This window comes from Macaca thibetana, chromosome 1 (genome assembly GCF_024542745.1).
Source record: "Macaca thibetana thibetana isolate TM-01 chromosome 1, ASM2454274v1, whole genome shotgun sequence".
In the NCBI taxonomy this organism is placed as follows: Eukaryota; Metazoa; Chordata; class Mammalia; order Primates; family Cercopithecidae; genus Macaca; species Macaca thibetana.
In genome coordinates, this window is record NC_065578.1 from 215384017 (window position 1) to 215400905 (window position 16889).

Sequence of the window (16889 nt, forward strand, 5' to 3'; positions counted from 1 at the left end):
TCCAGAATCTCTTTTATAAGGGCACTGATCTCATTCATGAAGACAGAGCTTTCGTAATCACCAAAGTCTCCACCTCCTAATAGCATCACACTGAGGGTCAGGAATTCAACAAGCATTTGTTCTGTAGCAGCCACTGAAAATGAAACTCTGGGGTGGGTCCAGCAATCTGTGTTGTAGCAAGCCCTCCAGCTGATTCATAGGAAATGAATGACTTAGAGGGATTCCTTGGGGATCTTTACTAGGACATGTCCAAGAAGTACTCTGGAGTAATTCAAGGAAGTAACCAAGAACTCTTCAGGGCTCAACTATCCATAAGTGGCAGATCACTTCCTGGGGGACTGCAAGGGGTTCTCTGTGTTTACATGAGTTGAGGAACTGGGCTGGAGGGAGTGACCACCCAGGACCAGCTGTGCCTGCAATCTTTGCCTGCAACATAGGAAAACCTCCCGTGGTTTTCATTTCATAGGAACTCTAGCAGCCCTGGTTCTCTCCAGGTATTACAAAATAGGCCAACATAGTTTACCCTTACCATTGCAGGGTAGTCCAGGCTGAGCTTTTCTTGTCACATTTCCCACTGTCTGAGTTCTCTTCCTGGCAGGGAGGCTGGCACTGTGGAGGATAGCAGGCTGCTCTGGTGGAAGCTCCTCCAGGCCTTGGCTGGTAGTGGGAGGCCTCCTGTTTGAAGCTGTTGGTGATGCCGTACCTGGGGAACATGTACACTTGGTAAGAAGCGGGTAGGGAGCCAAAGATGGTAAGCTGGAGAGAAGACTGTGAATGAACCCCCAGACAGGAGAAGATGCAGCTGTCCAAGGGTGACCTGAACACCAGAGGGCTGAGAGCAGGGAAGTAGCAAATGCCTGGGGTGAGTGTTATGGTCTAGGAGCTGCACATCAGAATTACCTGGATAAAATGATAGGTGCTAGAGCCCTTCTACAGGTTACTGAATAAGAAACTCCAGAGTTGGGGCCAAAGAATCCATGACAAAAATTTTTTTAGAGACAGGGTATATCTCTGTCACCCAGGGTGGAGTGCAGTGGTGTGATCATAGCCCACTGCAGCCTTGACCTCCTGGGCTCAAGAGACCCTCCTGCCTCAGCCTCCCTGTAGCTAGGACTCCAGGAGCACAGAGCCATGCCTGGTTAATTGAAATTTTTTTTTTTTCTAGAGATAAGGTTGTGCTGGGACTCCAGGCCCACTGCATCCAGCCAGAATCCATTTTCTTTTTCTTTTTTCTCTTTTGTTTTTTCTTTATTTTTAATGGAGTTTTGCTCTTGTTGCCTAGGCTGGAGTGCAGTGGCATGATCTCAGCTCACTGCAACCTCTGCCTCCCGGGTTCAAGCGATTGTCCTGCCTCAGCCTCCTGAGTAGCTGGGATTACAGGCACGCACCACCACATCTGGCTAAGTTTTGTATTTTTAGTAGAGACGGGGTTTCACCATGTTTCAGGCTGGTCTCGAACTCCTGACCTCGTGATCCGCCTGACTCGGCTTCCCAAAGTGCTCGAATCACAGGCGTGAGCCACCGTGCCTGGCCCAGAATCCATTTTCTAAGAAGCTCCTTGGCTTGCTGACTCTGATGTGGTTGGCCAAGCCGTGATCCTGGGATTTAGAAACCATTGCTGCCTTCTACAATACTACGTGAGCCCACTCAGTATAAAGGCCAGAAATAGGGGGGGTCCCCTGGGATTTGTGTGCACTTTCGGGTACAGATTCAACTTTTCAATCAGTTAGTATATTTGGTGTGGCTGTTTTAACAGAGACGGAAAGCAGAGGGTTAGACCAGATGGTAGATTTATTTCTCTTTTATATGAACGTCTGAGGTGGTAGGGCATCCAGGGTGGCACACTGGCCCTGCTCTACAGGCTTATCCCAGAGGCCCAGACTCCTTCTCCGTTGTCACCTGCCATCCCTTGAGATGCTGTCCCATCCAATAAAACTGGCTCGCAAGCACCACATCAGGGTTCCAGCCGAGATGAGGGGAGAAGAAAGCGCAGTGAGCAGCTTCCTTGGACCAAAGTAATGCAGAAGTGGCAGGTGTCTCTTTCACTCACATCTCATTGGTTGCAATCTGCTCAGATGCCACATCTGTTGCTGGGAAGGTAGGGGAAATAAAACCCTTGGCTTGGTCACCATTGCCCTGCCAAATTTGGGAAGTTTGGTTATTAAAGGGAAAATAGATATTGAGGGTTAATCAGATGCCTCTCCAAGTGGCTTGGAGTCACTATATCCCACTATACCAAGCTAACATCATTATGTTCCATTCTTAGCCGTCCCTTGAACACCACTCTCCTCTGCTTATGTGTTGTGGCCCTAGACATCATGGAGGTTGTGACAGGGTCTGTAGCTGCCACACAGGAGGTCATATTTTAAGCTGCCCAGGGCTGTGCTTCCAGGGGTGGAGCGGAAGGGTGAGGGTGGGTATATTAGTCTGTTTTCATCCTGCTGATAAAGACATACCTGAGACTGGGCAATTTACAAAGAAAAGAGGTTTAATGGAGAACTCAGAGTTCCATGTGGCTGGGGAAGCCTCACAATCATGGCGGAAGGCAAGGAGGAGCAAGTCACATCTTACATGGATGGCAGCAGGAAAAGAGAGCTTGTGCAGGGGAACTCCTCTTTTTTTTTTCTTTGGACAGAGTCTTGCTCTGTCACCAGGCTGGAGTGCAGTGGCAATATCTCGGCTCACTACAACCTCTGCCTCCTGGATTCAAGCAATTCTCCTGCCTCAGCCTCCCGAGTAGCTGGGACTACAGGCATGCGCCACCACGCCTGGCTAACTTTTGTATTTTTAGTAGAGATAGGGTTTCATCATGTTGGCCAGGATGGTCTCGATCTCCTGACCTCATGATCTGCCTGCCTCGGCCTCCTAAAGTGTTGGGATTACAGGCATGAGCCACCGCACTCAGCCTGAACTCCTTTTTTTAAAACCATCAGGTCTCATGAGACTTATACCATGAGAACACCACAGGAAAGACTTACCTCCATGATTCAGTTACCTCCCACTGGGTCCCTCCCATGACCCGTGGGAATTCAAGATGAGATTTTGGTGGGGACACAGCCAAACTCACTATCAGAAAAAGAGAGCTCATGCAGGAGAACTCCTTTTTTTAAAACCATCAGGCCTCATGAGACTTATTCACTATCATAAGAACAGCACAGGAAAGACTGACCTCCATGATTCAATTACCTCCCACGGGGTTCCTCCCACAACACTTGGGAATTCAAGATGAGATTTGGGTGGATACACAGCCAAACCCTATCTGTGAGATTAAGGGGTCAATAAATGGCAGTGGGTTCAGTGGTCCTGGCTTCACTCCTAGCACCTGCTCACACATCAACTTAAGGTACTTCTCTGGATTCTTAAACTAGGGATTCCCAGTTCTGTTTGTTCGTTAACTCTCATTGAATCCGTACACATTCACCTACAGCTCTCACATCATAAACATCTGTGTTGCCACAGAATAAAATGCAATATTTAGCCTATGGCATCTTACCCATCATATATTTGTACCCAACAAAAATTCTTAAATGTAATGGGAAAATCACTCAACAAAATGTTATAGATTGTGGGCTATGAGCCAAGAAGTGTTTATGGTTGGATTTCTAGCATCTGACACAACATAGGCATACAACAAACATTCTTTGAATGAGCAAACGATTGACTGTGAGGATGTGGAGATGAAGCAAACTGAATGAGAGTTTGTCATTCAGTGGGAAAAATGCACGTGCAGGCAAGACCTCATAATACCACTCAGAGAGGCTTCAAGTTCCCTGTTTCTCTTTCATGTCTCAGTGTTGGAGCATCGCCCCATCACTGGGTCAGTCTGCTTACCTCCCTGCAGGTGTGTTTTTGAATTAGTACATTCAACAGTAGCACTGTTGACATTTTGGATCTGTCAGTTCTTTCCTGGGGTTGAGGGGGAAAAGCCTATCTCGTACACTGTAGGATGTGTAGCTGCAGCCCTGGTCTCGACCCACCAGATGCCAGTAGCACACCTCTTCCAGTCGTGACAACCAAACATGACTACAGAAATTACCAGATGTTCCCTGAGGACCAAAACTGTCTTCTTTTGAGAACCACAGGGGTAGACCCATTACACATCTCTTTTACAAGGTGTGCCACAGATGCCGACCAAGCACTTGTGCAGATACTTAAGGACAAGTCTAAGCTTTGCTCTCAGGGATACTGGCTCTTCCCACAGTCCCCTAGCTCATGCAGGGGAGTGGATTTCTGTCTTGGTGAAAATATATCTTATTTTTCTTATTCTTAAAGTTTCACAACAGGATGACAACTTTGCCTCCCTCACATCTGGTTTTAGGGTACATGGTTCTCATTCTAACCAATAACACCAAATCTTGTATCAAGTCTGTGGTTAAAAATTTATTCAAGAATTAATGAAATCCAGAAACTGGCCGGGCGTGGTGGCTCACGCCTGTAATTCCAGCACTTTGGGAGGCCGAGGCGGGCGGATCACAAGGTCAGGAGATCGAGACCATCCTGGCTAACACGGTGAAACCCTGTCTCTACTAAAAATACAAAAAATTAGCCGGGCGTGGTGGCACATGCCTGTAATCCCAGCTACTCAGGAGGCTGAGGCAGAAGAATGGTGTGAACCAGAGCGAGACTCCATCTCAAAAAAAAAAAGAAAGAAAAGAAATCCAGAAACTGTCAGGGTTCACTACGAACATCTGAGATTTGAGAGACAGGTTAATCATTCTTGTTTACATCCTTGTACACATTGTTATGTACGAACTTTAGTGTACAACAGAAACATTTGGGGAGTTTGTATAAATGCATGTTTTGATTCCATTTCTAGAGATTCTGATTCAGTAGATTTAGGGTGGTGCTCAGGAAGCTACACTGTCTGAAAAGCTCTTTTAAGTAATCCGTAGGCTACACTTTGAAAAGAGATATTAATTTCTCCAAGTATTATTTCTGGATGAAATTAGACAACCAGAAAGAAAAACTCTCTTGAAATCTAGTAATATTAAGTCCTTACATTTTATTCCTTTTCAAAATGTTTTTGATGATTATAGAACCTTTGTATTTCCATTCAAATCACCTTGTCAATTCCTACCAAAGTATCTTACTGTTGTCTAGTCACTGTCTATTTCATTGATTGATTTTAATTCTCTGCATAGCACTTAAGTACTTTTAAATTATCGCTGATCTCCTCCCACTAGAATATAAGCTTCATGAGGGCAGAGGAATTATCATTTCTTTTTTTCTTCACTGTATCTCCAGTTCCCTGAGTAATGCCTTTCACATATTAGGTTCTCTATACATATTTATTTTATTATACTTTTATTTACTCATTTATTATTATTATTTTTTTGAAATGGAGTCTCTCTGTTGCCCAGGCTGGAGTGCAGTGGCGCGATCTTGGCTCACTGCAACCTCCACCTCACGGGTTCAAGTGATTCTCCTGCCTCAGCCTCCCAAGTAGCTGGGACTACAGGCGTGTGCCACCATGCCCGGCTAATTTTTTGTAGTTTTAGTAGAGACAGGGTTTCACCATGTTAGCCAGGATGCTCTCCATCTCCTGACCTCGTGATCTGCCCACCTCGGCCTCCCAAAGTGCTGGGATTACAGGCATGAGCCACCGTGACGTATTTGTTGAATAAAGGAAAAAATAAAAATAAATAAGAGATACCGAATGTGTGTACTCAAGTCCAGTTTAAGGGTATTTTACTGGACAGTAACCTCTAACTTTCTATTAATCATTATATTTTATTAGCCAGAACACCTATCTGGTTAAACAGTTACCTTGTTTCTAACAAATAGGAAAATAATTCATGGCTAAATGACGGCTGTGTCTTGTTCCACGGTGGCTGCTTCTCATTAACCTTCATAATACGCAGATCTGCTGTTAAAACGGATGGGTTTCAGGTGATTCGATCAGCCTAATGAAGTGTAGCGCAAGGGTTTTGTAAAGGGGTGCAACTGTCAAGACTTCCTCTGGCAGGAAGGCAGACTCACTGAGACGGCAGCGCGGCACCCAAGACCTGTGCTTTCGTCTTTCTCTCAAACTCACTATCCCTTTCCCTCTTTTTCTCTAGCACTGTTTCTTGACTCATGCCTAGAACTCCACAGCTTCAAGGTAAGTGTCAGGACTGTTAGTTGCAGGTGAATGAAATCCCAACTCAAATGACTGGAGCAAAGATGGGAACGCAGGGTTGAGAGAGGGGAGGGTTGATATCTGGTCTGGTGGGTGTGGTGCTCAAGTGGTCTCCCAAGAATCCTGCTCACATTTCCCCTGGGGCAGCTTAGTTCTGGGGAAGCGCTCTTTTCACGGTGGTAAGTGGATGTCGGTATCTATGGCCTTACCAACACTCACCTTCTCAGGATGCCCACAGAAAGAATTCCCCTTCCCCAACAGTTCCAATAAGAGCCTTGGAATTGGGCCAGGCATGGTGGCTCATACCTATAATCCCAGTGCTTTGGGACGCCAAGCCAGGAGGATCTCTTGAGGCCAGGAGTTGGAGACCAGCCTGGATAACACACTGTGACCCCATCACTACAAAATAAAACAGAAATTAGCCAGGCGTGGTGGTGCATGCTTGTAGAATCAGCTACTTGGGAGGCCAAGGCAGGAGGATGGCTTGAACCCAGGAGTTTGAGGCTGCGAGTTATGACTGTGCCACTGCACTCTAGCCTGGGCAATGGAGCAAGACTCTGTCTCAAAAAAAAAAAAAAAAAAAAAAAAAGGCTTTGAATGGAGTCTCATTTGTTCTAATTGTCCTGGCCTGGATAGCTTAACCACCCAGACGTCACTGTGGCCACTGCACGTGGTGCTCTGCAGGGACAGCCTAGGTCTCACGTCCACTTCTTGGGCCAGGAATGAGGCTAGCGCCACAAAACCCTGGTGGAGTGAGGGTGAGAAGACAGGCAGACATGGGGCAGGAAAAAGTGCAAATGTCCACTTGAGCACTAAAAGGGGGCCACGGTTGATGCCTTTCAAAGGTGAGGGCTGAGAAGGGTGCTCCTTGCAAGTCTGCCAGTGCTGTGTCTTTCCACATGCTGAGTCCTGGCTCATTGGAGCCCTTGGGAAGCTCCTGGTTGGGCATTTCAGGTGCATGTTGCCCTCTTAGCTCCAGACCTTTGGTTTTGATGGTGCTCTTCCGTTTGTACCCTTGCCGTGCATAATGTTGTGATATAATAAGAAATATATATTTGGTTTTTGTCCCCAGTTCCTGGCACAGAGTTCCTAAGACCCTTGGAATTTCCATTGTGTTAGGGTCACGCCTAACACATCTTTTGTTACTCATAAGAAGTCCCTTTCAACCACACCTTAGTTTATGTTAATGAGGTGACAAAACCCCTAAGGATGAGGCTGGTTTCCAGGGGAACCATGTGATTAGAGGTCGAAGCTTTTAGCCCCACCACCCAGGAAAAGGAAAGGAGCAAGAGATTGACTTAATCAACAATGGCCAAAGATTTTATCAATCAATCATGCTTACATAATGAAGGTAATGGAACCTCTATAAAAACCCTAAACAATGGGGTTTGGAGAGCTTCTGGGTTGGTGAACCCATGGAAGTGCTGAGAGGAAAGCGTGCCCGGAGAGGGCATGAAAGTTCTGTGCCCCTTTTCCTATCCCTTGCCCAGTGCATCTCCCCCATTTGGCTATTCTTGAGTTGTATCCTTTATAATAAACTAGTAAACATAAGTAAATATTTCCCTGAGTTTTGTCGACCATTCTAGCAAATTATCAAACCCAAGGAGGGGAATCAGGGCAACAGCTGATTTACAGTCGGTCAGTCAGAAGTTTGGGAGGCCAAGACCAGATGGGGTGAGTGACTGGCATCTGCAGTGGGGATATATACTTGTGGGGTACATATATTTTAAAATGTATGATGACGTTATCAACTATCATCACCCTGTTGTGCAGTCAACTAGTTTGTCTTATTGTGGGACTGAGTCCTTAACCTAAGGGGTCTATGCTAACTCCAGGAAGTTAGCATCAGAATTGGGTTAAATTGTAACACACACAGTGTTCACCAAGAATTGAAGAATTGGTGGGTGTGGGATAACTCTTCTCCCTTTGGTGTCAGGAGTGTGAGTGTAATGATAACAGAGTGGTCCTTGGGTGCCCTCCTGTTCTCATTTCCAACTCTGACTTTAATAGCCACCCCCACTCAGGCAACATCCCCCAAGTTGTCCACATGCTATCCCTGACCATATGCCTAGAGTTTCAAATGTGACAACCCAGCACTTCTGCTAACAGAGTAGGATGTATGAAATCTGGATATGGATGGCTAATGGGTACATTAAAAGATAGAATGAATAAGACATGCTCTTTGATTGTACAACAGGGTTACTATAGTCCATAATAACTTAATTGTACATTTTAAAATAGCTAAAAGAGTATAATTAGATTATTTGTAACACAAAGGATAAGTACGTAAGGAAATGAATGCCCCATTTTCCATGATGTGATTCCTACTATATACCCACACAATTTTTTAAAAACTAAAAAGAAAGAAATATGAACATGATTCTGCTGGAATCCAAATGTCATCCACTGGATTCATAAGACACCACCACACGTCTCTACATAGAAAAACAAGGACAAGGCCAAGAGTTGGAGATTCAGGAACTCTACCCACCCCATCCCCTTCCCTTTGGGTTCAGTGTAGGCACATCCTGTGTCTCAAGGGCCATAATGAAAGTGTTGTCTCTGGCCATGACCTTCTATTATTTTTAAGTAGCTATGGCTGAACAAAAGACAAATAAAAACTTTCTCTGCTTGACATTAAAAAAATTACTGGCATGTCATATGGTAATTCATTAAAGAATTCTCATTCATCAAAACAATTCATTTTTGTTTGAAGAGGTTGAATAAGCAGTTTCTTGCTGATTTCACTGTGAGCCTCTCTGGCCACATGTGGCTCCGGTTCGTATGTGGTAATTTTATTCTCAAATATTAAGAGCTTTGGGGGGGCATATGTGGAACATTTTAAATCACAGGGTGCTATTTTACTTAGACACCTCCATACAAGCTCATTTCCTTCTTTATGTTTTTTTTCTTTTACAATTCTAACACCTAGAACTTGCATTCAGTCACTTTTTTAAAGATGGGAAAATACACACCAAACGGATTGATTTGAATCTGCCATTGAACTGTATATAGGAAAATGGTCTCAGGGTAATTTTAAAAGTTTTTTTTTTTATAATATCCTAACGTAGGGGGAATTATTCCAGAGTTTCCTGGAATTCTGAGCATAATTAACCCTTGTAAATGTGCGCTTTACAAAGTCCTTTATGATAAAGAACACCCAGTTCATTTTTTATGGTAGTTTTGTTTCAACACCACAGAAATAGATAGCTTTTGGATTTCCCCAAAATTTTTTTCTCAGAAATCTTTTTTTTTTTTTTTTTTTTTTTTTTTTGAGACGGAGTTTCGCTCTTGTTGCCCAGGCTGGAGTGCAATGGCATGATCTTGGCTCACCACAACCTCTGCCTCCCAGGTTCAAGCGATTCTCCTGCCTCAGCCTCCCAAGCGGCTGGGATTATAGGTCCACCACCACGCCCAACTATTTTTTTGTATTTTTAGTAGAGACGAGGTTTCACCATGTTGGCGAGGCTGGTCTTGAATTCCAGACCTCAGGTGATTCACCCGCCTCGGCCTCCCAAAGTGCTGGGATTACAGGCGTGAGCCACCATGTCCAGCCTCAGAAATCTTTAGTCAGGATGATTTCCCAATATCTAACTTGTGCTATTCATTTAATAGATTTTATCTTTTAAAAGATTCTTTTCCTTTTTTAGCCTTTCAGCTTCTTCTTCCATGAGCCCAGTTTCCTTGGTGAAATCTGAAATCTTAATGCCTGTGCCTCTGACCTCTCCTCATTTTCTTTCCTCTCCTCCATAGAACAGAGACTGTAAACTCAAAATGCTGAGGTCAGATAGCTATTTTAAATGAGTAAGTAGGTTGGGAACGACAGAAAGGAAGCAAAGGGGTATATGGGAACTCTGGAAACCAGAGATCCTAGACTAAGGAGAAGGTTGCCACCATTTAGCGTCAGCTAAGAGTTCCCATAAGAGATGATGACCACCGAGATTGCCAGAAGATGCACTTCCAAGAGAAACCAGAGATCTACGTTTTAGTGTGAAATGTTGCAGTTTTAGAAATAGTCAATTATTTTAAAATTTTAAGACTACCCCTTTCCAAAGCCTGTACATGTCCCATAGCCACTAGAAATTCTTTTACTCCATGCTTTCACTAAAGTTACTTCCATTAAAATCTGATTAGGCCATACTCCTTTTTTTTTTTTTGAGACAGAGCCTTGCTCTGTTACCCAGGCTGGAGTGCAATGGCACAATCTCAGCTCACTGCAACCTCTGCCTCCAGGGTTCAAGCGATTCTCCTGGCTCAGCCTCTCGAATAGCTGGGACTACAGGTGTGCACCACCACGCCCAGCTAATTTTTGTATTTGTAGTAGAGACGGGGTTTCACCATGTTGGCCAGGATGGTCTTGATCTCTTCACCTCATGATTCGCCCACCTCGTCCTCCCAAAGTGCTGGGGTTATAGGCATGAGCCACCGTGCCCGGCCTAGGCCATGTACTAATTCTTACTCTTCCCCTCACCTCCTTAGTAGTTGGGCCAGAGTTTTGCAAGTTACGATAGTAACCTGGTAAGTATCTAATGAGGAGAGTCCTGCTCCTCCCCTGCTGGTTATTTCAGGCACTGGGACTAGAGCTCTTCCTGGGAAAGAGTGAATTGGGACCAATTTCCCTTGGTGGAGTTTGCCACTGGCCTGTGGACAGAGACTGAGGAGAGAGCTGCTGGTCAGGAAAGAGGTGGCTCTGCCCTTAATGCTGGAAAAGAAAGAACAGCTCAGTTCCAGCCTCCATCTGTCCACTTCCCCCTCTAATCACCTGGTACTTTTCCCTCTGCCCTTGTTAATCCAGCACCTCTGCCACCACTGTCAATACCGGGAGAGGCTAGATACAGGCCCATCCCATGTACCCCATGTTACCCCCACACACCGCACACACGTAGACACACACAGACATCCACACATCCACACAAAGACTCACACACACACATAGACACACACATATCCAGACATAGAGACACACATTCACATACACACAGACACACATTCACACATATAGTGATGCACACATCCACACACAGAAATGTACATTCACATCCACACATATACACACAGACACATACACATCTACATACATTCACACACACAGAAATGTACATTCACATCCACACATATACACACAGACACACACAGACACATACACATCTACGTACATCCACACACACAGAAATGTACATTCACATCCACACATATACACACAGACACACACAGACACATACACATCTACGTACATCCACACACACAGAAATGTACATTCACATCCACACATATACACACAGACACACACAGACACATACACATCTACGTACACCCACACACAGAAATGTACACTCACATCCACACATATACACACAGACACACACAGACACATACACATCTACATACATTCACACACACAGACACACAGGGAGACACACACACACCCACATGCAAAAATATACACATCCACACACAGAAATGTACATTCACATCCACACATATACACACAGACACATACACATCTACATACATTCACACACACAGAAATGTACATTCACATCCACACATATACACACAGACACACACAGACACATACACATCTACATACATTCACACACACAGAAATTTACATTCACATCCACACATATACACACAGACACACACAGACACATACACATCTACATACATTCACACACACAAACACACAGGGAGACACACACACATCCACATGCAAAAATATACACATCCACACACAGAAATGTACATTCACATCCACACATATACACACAGACACACACAGACACATACATATCTACATACATTCACACACACAGAAATGTACATTCACATCCACACATATATACACAGACACACACAGACACATACACATCTACATACATCCACACACACAGAAATGTACATTCACATCCACACATATACACACAGACACACACAGACACATACACATCTACATACATTCACACACACAGACACACAGGGAGACACACACACATCCACATGCAAAAATATACACATCCACATCCAGACTACACACACACAGGCGTGCACACACACACAGGCGTGCGCACACACACACACACAGAACTGTCATGCCCTGACTCGTTTTCTTCTCAGCTGCTCTTGATGTTCATTTTTATTTGATTTAACCACAGAAAATGTGGTGTGTCTGGGATTTCCAATGCTGTGAACAGGACCGAAGAAGTGGTGTGTGCTCGGTTAGATCATCCCCCAATTGGTCCACAAGCGTGTGTAATCGGGAGTTGACGGTATTGAATTACACTTGGTTTTTTGACAGTACTTAAGTTTTTAAAACATTTTTGCAGTTAGCATTTTATTTTCAGTTTTATAAATAAGCCCTGTGGCTCCGGTAGCGAAATATTGTCGCTTTTGTTTTTAACAGATTTCAAGACTTGTCAGTAAGGCTCAGAGGCTTGCTTGATGATACTGGGTGATCAGACATATGAGGGTCTCCGAAGACATCTGGACATCAACTTTTTTTTTAGACAGAGTCTTGCTCTGTCGCCCAGGCTCGAGTGCAGTGGCACGACCTTGGCTCACTGCAACCTCCGCCTCCCGGGTTCAAGCAGTTCTCTGCCTCAGCCTCCCGAGTAGCTGGGATTACAGGCGCCTGCCACCACACCCAGGTCATCTTTGTGTTTTTAGTAGAGACGGAGTTTCACCATCTTGGCCAGGCTGGTCTTGAACTCCTGCCTTCGTGATCCACCTGCCTCGGCCTCCCAAAGTGCTGGGATTACAGGCGTGAGCCACCGTGCCAAGCCACATCAAATATTAAAGTATGATATTGGCTGACATGAATTTTCACTGAATTGTGTGTGTGGTTTTACTTTTCCTATGATTTTATTTTATTTCTTACCAAAAGTGATTCGTTACCAATGGTAACTACACAGGTGACTGAATATTTATAGTGTAGTTAGCTATGGTGTCCCAGTTTTTGGTCTTGTTAATTTGATCACTGTATTTATGATGCACTCAGCCAATTAGTAGGAGATCAAAGACCAGTATTCATTTTCTGACTATGATGATCTGTTTGGTATTTTTTTCTAATTAGATTGGGTCAAGCAGCACAAAAAGAAGGGTAAATGTAGGGTTTCCATGCAATGTTCTTGTTTGTGTATACCTTGCTAAAAAATTTTAAAGCATTACCCTGCTAGCTTATTGCAAACTTATGATCTAGCAAACTCTTCTCTGGGGGAAGCTATATCAATTGGGATTTTTTTTGGCTACAAAATCCAGAAAACCCAACTGAATATAGCTGTAAAAAAAATAATATCTCTCCAAACAGCCAAACTTGGAACAATTTTAACGACAAAATAAAGTAGTACTGGATTGCAACGTAAAGTATAAAGTAAATATCCAGGAATCCATACTGATATAAATAAATGATTGCATAAAGAAGTCAATAAATGGGGGAGAAAAGACAACTCCTCGCAGAAGAATTCCAAATAATTTATGTAAATACTCTGCCCTCAAAGAGGTGGGCCACGCTTCATGCTCCTTCAGGGTGGGCTGCCCGTAGCGACTTCTTTCTCAAGAATACCGTATAGAAAGGGGTGGGAGGAAGAGTAAATTTACAGTGGAGAAACCTCACAAACACTACCCCAGGCAGGAGGTCAAGGTTAGTATCAACGGTGATAAACCATGTTGAAAGCGTGTACCCTTGATACGATGTGATGAAAATGGCACTTTACCTCTGGGGTCTTCCTCCCCCAAACACCATAACCCCGGTATGATTGTGAGAGGAACATCAGACAAATCGCAGGACAGAGGTACCCTACAAAATACTTCACCGTTACTCCTCAAAACTGTCAAGGTAAATCTGAGAAGCCATCACAGCCCAGAGTAGCCTAAGGAACCATGACAACTAAATGCAGTGTGGTGTTCTGGGGGAATCCTGGAATGGAACATCAGGCAAAGCTAAGGATATCTGAATACACTCTGGGCTTTAGTTAGTAATAATATATCCAGTATATGGTTCATTAATGGTAACAAATGTACCATACTAATGCAAGATGTTAATAAGAGAGAATCTGGGTGAGGGATATATGGGAACTCGCTATACATCTTCTCGATTTTTCTGTATATCTAAAACTATTCAAAAAAATAGTGGTTTTTTTTTTTTTTTTTTTTTTTTTTTTGAGACAAGATCCCACTCTGTCACCCAGGCTGGAGTGCAGTGGCAGGATCATGGGTCACTATAGCCTTGAACTCCTGGGCTCAAGTGATCCTCCCACCTCAGCTGCTTGAGAAGTTGGGACTACAGGTGTGCATCACCACATCTGGCTAATTTTTTAATTTTTAAAATGTTTTGTAGAGGTGAGGTCTTGCTGTGTTGCCCAGGCTGGTCTCGAACTCCCAGGCTCAAGCAATCCTTCTACCTCAGCCTCCCAAAGTGCTGGGGTTACAGGTGTGAGCCACCATGCCCAGACAAGTGTAGTTTTCAAAAAGTCTTATCTTACCTAAAAGAGAGGACTCACAGGACGTGGCCAGAGTCGGTTGATTAAGCAGAGAAGCAATCCTGGAAGCTCAGGTTCTTTCCGCCTGCCTGCTCTGCTCACCTGACGTAGGCTGATCTCCCCTAGTGGGTCTCATGGTTGTAATAGAACCACTGCACTTACCAGGACACAGGCAGACACAACAACATCCAATAGGAGGCAGAAACCATTTTTCATTATGTTTCTTTGTAAGTGTGAAGGTCCTTTCCCTAGAAGGCCCCAGGAGGTCTCCCTTTGAGACCACTGGATGGAACTGGTGCCATATCTGCTCCTGAACCATCGCTGACAAGGGAGTAAGATGACCCCAGCGTCTGACAGGAACAGGACTTCCCTTGAGTCTCATGGTGGCGACATCTGAGCCAACTGGGCTCTTCCAGCCCCTAAGAATAGGCTGAGGAACTGGCCACACTGCTGTGCAAGCTGAGGCAAAGCAAATGACCTTCCTACTTGGAAGAGTTGTGGTTGTATCTGCTTCCCCAGGTTGAACACACCACTCCAGTCCCTGTTAAGCCCCATCCTCTTTGTGTGTCCATTTCTGCAACTTGTGTGAGTCTTTTTGAAGGTTAATGCTTAGGTATTCTATATTAAGCTGTGGGCATATTATTTTTCTCTTTTCTTTCCAGTGGCTGCCTAATGGCTTTACTACTCACTATAACTCTTCCCATCTCTCAACATGAATAGGGAAAGCTGCTTGACTCAGTTCCCTGCTTTGCGTTAGTTTGGAGGTACTTATTTGCAGTGCTCTCATATCTGTGCTCTATTTTCAGGGCTCATATGGAGCTCTGCTAAGGAAAGCCATTTTCCCCCTGCTTTTCATCAGAAAAATGTAGATGACAAGTGCCTATATAACAGACCCTCCATCAGAGTCCTAAACATGTTTCCAATGCCCCGGCACTATTATGCCAGTGCATCCTGTCGCTCTCAGTCTCTGTAAATGGTGATATATATTATTAAGATGCTAGATCTTCTACTTGTAGTAATGTGGTTCCTAATAGGTTATGGAATAATTTTTGTAAATAATTATGATCAGTAATCTGGGTCCCACAGTCTTGTTTACAGAGGCAAGAGAGGAGAAAATCCTTCAAAATAATATAGGTAAACCTTTTATATCTTCCAGTGAGAATAAACATTGACAGTAACCACAGTTGCTTTCTCTCTTAAAACCAAGAAAAGGCAAAAAAAAAAAAAAAAAAAAAAAAAAAAAAAAAAAAAAGAAAGAAAGAAAGAAAGAAACAAGTGAGAATAAGAGAGAACTAAAGATCTAGATTCTACAAATGTACTTGTCAGAGAGTGGTGAGTCCTATGGTAAAATAAATCCAACAGGTTTGGAAGCCTGGCTACGCTCCTGAGAAGGGGTATATCAAGGAGACTTTATTCAAGAAGCAAAACCAAACAAAAACAGAGGAAGAGACTGAAAACCACATCATTTCCTGGTAAAGAGTGTACGCTGAATTGGGTGAAGGAATACGGACTCAAGAAAACCCGTGGGGGAAAATTGACGCTTCCTCCCAGCCCCCACCCCGCTTACTTCCTCCGTTTATCTGCCAATGCAGAAAATAAGCCAACAATAAAACAAGCAAAGAAACCACTATCTAATGATAATTTCTGAGCCTTCTATGCCTCTTTTTTCTCACCCAAATCCCTAGAGAGGTGATGGTGTGGACATGAGTTTTATAACAACTGATGAACTTGTTCTGAGAGGAGTGTACGTGTGCACGTGTGTGTGTGTTGTGCTTGTACACACATTCATGCATGCATAAGTGTGTGTGCCTGAGTGCATGTGTGCATGTGTGTCTGTGTGTGTGGCTGAAGAGAGGAGTGGAGGAGTGAGACACACAGAGAGAGAAACTATGGGGGCACCCGTACTTGTCTGATTTGAAAGGATAATGTTTTGAGCCGAAGGGATTTGATCTCTACCTCATCTAGAAGCTGCTTTAGAACCACAGAAGCCTGGATTGTCTCTACAAAGGGTGCAAGATAAAGGTGTTAGGACAACTTAAAGAGACGGGAGGTGCTAGGAATCGGCAGGTGCCTGATTGCCAAGGTAAGGCTTGAGAATCCTGCTCTCCCCTCAGTCTCTCCCAGGTATTGTTCTTCCAATGCTCCCTAAGTCCCTTCTGGCATGGAAATGTGTCTCAGATCTATTACCTAGTAGAAGACAGTGCCAGGAGGCAGGTCTAAGTGTGCCTACTCTGAAATGGGCTTTGGAAATTAGATCATCCACAATCCCCTGGCATAGTTAGTGGGCAGTTATT

At 44.1% G+C, this 16889-nt stretch overlaps 1 long non-coding RNA gene across 1 annotated transcript; it reads left to right on the forward strand.

Moving 5' to 3' along the window:
- The first annotated feature begins 691 nt into the window (after positions 1-691).
- On the forward strand, positions 692-16035 carry LOC126951066 (uncharacterized). Its single transcript, XR_007724351.1, has 3 exons — positions 692-723; positions 6060-6100; positions 15958-16035. It is a non-coding gene; the product is annotated as an uncharacterized LOC126951066 (long non-coding RNA).
- The last annotated feature ends 854 nt before the right edge of the window (positions 16036-16889 follow it).